We start from the raw sequence: 6,929 nt of genomic DNA on the forward strand, positions 1-6,929 counted from the left end.
GGTCTTCCGCCAGGGTGTCCCAGAAGCAGGTGTAGAATTCCTTGGGGAGTCCATCCGGCCCTGGCACCTTGCCATTCTCCATGGACAAGAGCACCGCCTTCAGCTCCTCGGCCGCAATCGGACCCTCCAAGTCCTCCCTCACCACCTCCGTCTGCTTTTCTCAAAAGAGCTCCGTGTAGAAAGCGGTGGCCGCTTCTACCTTGTCGCTCTCGCCCAGCAGTTCCTCTCCATTTCCCCGTCTCAGGCCGTGGATCACCCTCTTTTTCTGGGCTCTTCGGACCTGATTGAGTTTGCGGAGCCTCTCCTTCAGGTCCCGTGCCAGGGCTGAATTGAAGGCTCCTCCCCCGTTAGCCGAGCTGTACTCCTCCTCTAGTTGGCCCTGGAGTCGTGCAGCTTCCTTCCTCTCCCTGGCCACCTTCCGTCTGCAGTACGTCTGCGCCAGGGTTCGGGTCCTGTCTTTCACCGACTCCCACCATTCCACCATGGAGCTGTAGCCGTCTCTCAGATCGACCCAGCTCGCGTAGTATTTACGGAACAGTGCCTTGAAGTCATCTTCCTCCAGTATCTCCCGGTTCAGCTTCCAGTACCCACGACCGAATGGCGGCAGGTTGGTGTTAGCCACCACCATCAATCGCTCGTGGTCGGAATACCCCTCCGGGGACACCGTCGCCGACTCCAGGGAGCAGGTCGTGTGCAGAAAGATGTAGTCCAGGCGGCTGCACACTCCCCGGGAGTTTTTCCATGTCGTTCCGGTGTCGTTAGGGCAGCACAGTCTGAAACCGTCTACCAGGGAGAAGTGCTTGAGTAGCTACTCCAGCTCTGCCGAGCTAGCATCGCTCCCCTTCTCCCGGTCGACGTTGAAGTCCCCGCCAAGCACCACCTGTCTGTTGGTGGTGCAGCAGCTGGCCAGGTCAGCAAACACTTCCTTCAGGATAGAGGGTTCTGTTGGAGCATAGACGTTAATTGCTCTCAACTTCTGCCCCCTCCAGTCGATGTCTACGACCAGGATCCGGCCCTGCACCACCGAGAAGGAGGAAACCAGCGTCATCTCTGGGTTTCCGAGGAGGATTCCCACTCCGGAAGAGTGGACCCCTCCTACGCTCCAGCATGATTCTCCCTTCGTCCATTCCCTGCTGAATGTCAGCTTGTCGCTTTCATCCTTCAGGTGGACCTCCTGTAAGAAACAAACTGAGAAAGACTTTGAGGCCAGATCATGAAAGACTCCCCGTCTTTTCACCGGGTCTCTTAGCCCTCTCACGTTAGTTGTTAGAAAGATAAGTTTCACAGTCATGATTAAACAAGTGAAAGTTGAACCTCCTCTCTTTGTGCTTACAGTGGAAAACTTGGGAGTCTACATCTGGGCACTGTTTAGCCTAGATGTAACTCCTCTCGTGCGGGTCCTGGGGGGAATATGCTGGGATCCCTCCAGGTCTCGCTGGGGACTGAAAGGTAAACATGCTGGACAGGTCCAGCCCTACCATCAGTCCCGGCTCCAGGGCGGCTTCAAAGTAATCCTAGTCTTCCTCGAGGATACTCTCCGCAACTGCTTCGGGAAGGCTTTTTTCTTCCCTTTCTCCAGGAGTTTTGGGGACCTCCAGTTGCTCCTGGGCCTTGGGGGAGGGGGGCTCCACTTCCTGGGCTGCCTCTTCCTGTTGTTCCTGGGCCTCAGGGGAGGGGGTTCCGACTTCCTGGGCTGCCTCCTCCTGTTGTCCGTGGGACTCGGGGGAGGGGGGTTCCGTTTCCTGGGCTGTCACTTCCTGTCATCTTTGGGCCTCGGGGGGGAGGGTTTCCATTTCCTGGGCTGCCTCCTCCGTTGGTTCCTGGGCCTCGGGGGAAGAAAGTTCCGTTTCCTCTAGGACGAGGAAACGGTTCTCCCTTACCACTCTTTTCTTTTGTCCTTCCGAAGGTGGATCCTCTTTCCCTTCTTGCTGGGAGTTATCCAGGGCCCTTCCTCGGGTCAGCCATTTTGTCCGTCGTCCTGGCGGCCATCTTGAGGCACTGGTGCGGCTGGGGTGTGGCCTCGGCAGTTTCGGTTCTCTGCAGGGGAGGTGCGGGTTCTTTGTTCTCACCTATCTCCCTTTGTCTTGAGACCGGTTTCTGCCGGTCGGCTTCCACCACCTGCGCAAACGAAGGTTTGCTTACCTTGCATTAGTGAAGGAGGTGTCCCTCGACGCCGCATCCATCGCACTTTTTGGCTGCCCGGCAGGTTTTTGCCAGGTGCCCCTCTTTGTTACAGTTGTGACATCTGACGATGTCACACATGTTCTCCTTGTGGCCGGACTGTCTGCACTTCTTGCAGAAATCCGGCATCCTGGGGTAGTAAAGCTACCCCCTGTCAGCTCCGATGTTGAAGTGGGCCGGGGGGTGCTGGAAACCGTCGACGCCCTCTAGGTCCTCTTTCAGGAGGACTCGGTACTGGCGTTTGCCGTACCAGACGCCGCAACTGTCCCTGATCTCCGTCGGTTTGCCCACCACAGTTACATACCTCCCTAGGTACGCTGTTACCAGTTCCATTGGTACGTAGGGGTTGTATGTGAGGACTGTGATGGTCCTCTGGTTTGTCTTCCTCATAGGCTCCGGCCTGAAATCAGAGAAACAGGGGTGCTTACCTTTTTCTCTGATCATTTTCGTGGCCTTTTCATATGAGGCGTCCGTGGCCATGTAGGCCTCCATGTATCTCTCTGCCTTGTTGTCTTGCAGGCAGTAGAGATCTCCGGCCACCAACTGCAGGATCCCTCTCAGGAAGGTAATGAAAAAGGATTTCGCAGTTGGCATCGTCTCTGTTTTCTTGGTCCAGTGGAACCGGATCAGTGTCTTCTTGTCTGCCATCTGGAAAGGAGAAAAAAGAAAAAAGGAGAGAAAGAGAGAGAGCAAGGTCCTGTGGAGAGAAGGGTTTAGCTGCTAAAGGAGCAGCGAGGGAGCCCTGGCCTTTGTCCTTGTGGGCAAAGCCCAGCTAGGTGCAGGCGCAGGAGGAGAGAGAGGGAGGGAGCGGATAGTGCTTCCGTGTCTCGAGGAAGAAAGTAAGCACCGCGGGCAGGCCACGAGTACCTACTCCCAGCCAAGCGGCCAAGGAGGCAGAGAGAGAGAAAGGGAGAGGAGAGAGGAGAGAGCAGAGAGAGAGAACGTTGCTGCCGGATCTCACCCAGCTCAGCTGCTGCTTGGCCTTAACCCCCTAGGCTCAACCTAGGGTGATACCAGCTCAAGCGCTCTTCAGGATCTTCGATCGCCTTCTAGAACTTTGGAAAGACAAGAACTGCGGGCATGCCACTTGAACTTGATCTTAGCCAAAAGGCCGATAAAATTGGATTCCAGCTCACTGGCCCTGCAAAACTTAGTTCAAGACTTTAAACTCTCAGACACATATAGATGTATATATCCCACAACAGCAGGATATACATGGTCAGGGAGGAATAGCAGCTCCAGAATTGACTATTGCTTTGTGTCAGAGAAAATGAAAGTTGTTGGGGTCACTCTTCAGCCTGTCTTCTTTTCAGATCATCAGGCTTTAGGGTGTAGAGTGGAACTCAAGGGCGGGACTGTCTTTGGCCCAGGCCTCTGGAAACTCAACACAAAGCTGCTAGAGAACGAGGGGATTAGTATCCCGCTACAAGGAGAAACTATCACAGTGGCTGTCCTTGCAGTGTCTGTATGGGTCAGTAGGAGAGTGGTGGGAGGAGGTGAAGGTGAGGACAAAGGCCTTTTTCATGGCTGAGGGAAGGAAGGCTGCTGCGCGACGGAGAGGAGTGCTAGCCAGGAAACAGAGGCAGCTGTAGCGTCTCTACACGATGCTGCACAGTGGCTTCGATGTGCTCGAGGATATCACCCTCTTAAAAAAGGACATCCGGAGCATAGCGAAAGAAAGTAATCGAGGAGTGCTGTTAAGAAGCTGAGTGCAGTTCTTGGAAGAAAATGAGAAGTGTACTCGCTTCTTTTTCAGGAAAGTGGTAGGCTCCAAGTCTGTCATGGAAAGTGTAGTTGATGAGGAGGGAAGAGAGAGAACAGAGCCGAGTGCTATCCTCTCCTGCACTGAGGCCTTCTACTCAAGACTGTACAGCTCTACAGAGGTAAAGGATGAAGAAATTCATTTTTTTACCTCAAAGCTAGAAAACGTTTTGAGTGAAGAAGATAGGGAAGTACTTGAGAGGAATTTGACAGTAGAAATGCTGAGACAGGCTATGGAGAGCTTACAAAAGGGGAAAAATCCGGGTGCTGACGGGCTCCCTAAAGAATTTTACTGCACCTTTTGGGATCTGCTTCAGGATCCGTTACTGCTCCTATTCGAGGAAAGCTATAAGACAGAATTGCTGCCTGACTCCTTAAGAGAAGGCACTATCTCTCTCTTGTTTAAGAAAGGAGCAAAGAATGACATAAAGAACTGGAGACCCTTCAACCTGTTAGGCATGGACACTAAGATTCTGTCCAAAGCCCTTTTCCTGCTCCTACAAAATGTAGTGGCCTCACTGGTAGGGAAAGAACAGACTTGTGGGATAGCAGGACGCCTGATGAGCGACAACCTGGCCTTGTTGAGGGATGTCTGTCTGTACTCAGAGGATCGCTCCCTCCCTCTGTGCATTTTAGGTGTAGACCTAGAAAAGGCCTTTGACCGCCTAAACCGGCAGTACTTAACATCGGTACTTGAGCACATGAAGTTTGGCCCCATCATGAGAAAGTGGATTAACCTGCAGTACACAGGTAGCAACAGCAGAGTAATGGTTAATGGCAATAGATCACGCCCCTTTGAAGTCTGTTCAGGGGTGAGGCAGGGCTGCCCATTATCCCCCTTGTTATTCGTTTTGGCTATGGAGCCCTTAGCCTGTGCCTTGCGCCAGGATCAGGCCATTAATGGGATACCAGTGCCTGGAAGTGGGGGAGGAGAGGTAAAGACATCTCTATACATGGATGACGTCACCCTGCTCCTCTCTGACAATGCCTCAATTAGCAGAGCTCTGCAGTGATGTGATCGTTTCTCTTTGGCTTCCTCTGCAAAAATTAACAAATCTAAGAGTGAGATTTTTTATCAGAACTGGAGGGAGCCAAAAGAAGGACATGACCTCAGGCTGCAAGAGAAGAGAATTAAGGTCCTGGGGGTGTATTTTGGAAAAGAGATGGGAACAGTAAATTGGCAGAACAAATTGCCAATCTTAAACAAAAAACTGATGCAATGGAAGGACCGAGACCTCACCATGACAGGTAAGGTGCTGGTCATCAAAGCCGAGCTCTTGCCTGTCTTGAATTTTCTGGCTTCTACCTTCCCAATCCGACACCGTGTTGCGGCGGTGCTGAGGAGATTGATGTTTCAATTTCTATGGGGTGGGAAGCAGGAAAGACTCAGAAGGGAAATAATGTACAGGCCGCTACCCTCAGGGGGGAAGTCTGTCCCAGATATTGCTACGAAGCTGCTGTGCATTTTCCTGGCCTCTGTGCTGAGAGGCTTTGCAACAGCACCTGCAGCGCGTACCTGGACTTATTGTGCCAGGCTCTGGGTAGGTAGGGAGGTGTTCAGAGTGTGGGGTGTCAGACCCAAGCTGGATGTCCCACTCTCTGACACATGCCCTGCAATTTATGGGACAGTTAAAAGTTTTCTAAGATCTCACCCAATTCGCCATATTCCCCTCCGAGATGTCAGCGTCCAAAAACTGGAAGATTTCATTGCACCCCAGAACAATAGGCAGACCCCTGTGGGCATTTTAACATCAGCCCAAACAAGGAAGGTGTGGAAACACACATCCTCTAAGTTTCTGTGCAACATTCACAGAGATTTAGCCTGGAGTGTCGTCCACCAGTGCTTACCGGTACGAACTTTCTTAGTTCTTAGGCCTCACCCCCAGCCCTCGCTGCGTTAGGGTGGGCTGCGGCGAGGAGGAGACTGTGACCCATGTCCTGTTGTCCGGAAGCAGAAAATCTGTGGGAAATAGAGGGCATAGGTCAATATCTCAAGAAACTGTGAAAAACATTATCATGTTTAAGTAAAGAATGTGATTTGCTTCAGAAAAAAGAAATTGTTGCTATGTAACTGGTACGGTGTCAAAATGTAATAAGATGTGATCATATATACTGTTTTAAGAATGTATATTAATGTAAAGCATTTGTGATGCCCTGTATTTGATTGTGAAAAGGAAATAAAAGTTCTTAAAAATCAAAATCGAAATCGGTTCACCCAGAGCGAGGCTCGGCCATTGCACTCTGGCTGTGCTGACCCCTGCGAATTCCCCAAATGTGGGAATCTCGACTGCATAATTTCTGGTAGTGGGGGACTGTGTTCACGCTCTCCCCTGATGTGCTTGGTCCAATATCAGATACGGAAGAGTTACGACACCACGAGCTGCGATAGGATCCTAGTTCGAAAGGAGTCGATGCCACTGCTGGTTCCCGGTTTCTTTTAGTTAGAGGTCCGGAGAAGCATCTCAAGCTGGTTACACTTCTCCTTCCGGACATTCATTCCCTTTTCAAAGTCAGTCATTTTGCTGTGGTCTGCATTATTTAGGCTGATTATCGAGGTTAGCCTTTATTTGGTCATGGGGGCCTCAGTACTGTGTGCTAATTCTAAAGACAGTTTCACCTGTTTTCTGATTGCTAGGTTCTGTACCAGTGCAGACATGTCAAATAGTGAATGGCTGTACCTCTATTGTATCCGTGCTCAATGAATGAAACCAGTAATAAATGAATATATTGTAGCATTTATAGGTTCTTTTCAGAACAAAAGACCAGTAGAGACGCGATTAACAAACCAAGCGCTAGCTTTATTTGTTAACAACCACACAAAACCAAACACAGAATATACACGCACATGAGGAGACGGAACACGTACACATCTTTATGGTGGTAATTACTTAACAACACGCTATACTCTTATAAGACTACACAGGGCGCTAGAAATACTAGGACATTATTTACACAGGTAGGGTCAGCCGCTGGTCATCGTGCTGACC

At 51.0% G+C, this 6,929-nt stretch overlaps 1 pseudogene; it reads left to right on the forward strand.

Annotated features, from left to right (window-relative positions):
* Positions 1-6,133: 6,133 nt before the first annotated feature.
* On the forward strand, positions 6,134-6,275 carry LOC138243689 (U1 spliceosomal RNA; annotated as a pseudogene).
* Positions 6,276-6,929: the final 654 nt, after the last annotated feature.

This window comes from Lepisosteus oculatus, chromosome 14 (assembly GCF_040954835.1).
Source record: "Lepisosteus oculatus isolate fLepOcu1 chromosome 14, fLepOcu1.hap2, whole genome shotgun sequence".
NCBI classification, from domain to species: Eukaryota; Metazoa; Chordata; class Actinopteri; order Semionotiformes; family Lepisosteidae; genus Lepisosteus; species Lepisosteus oculatus.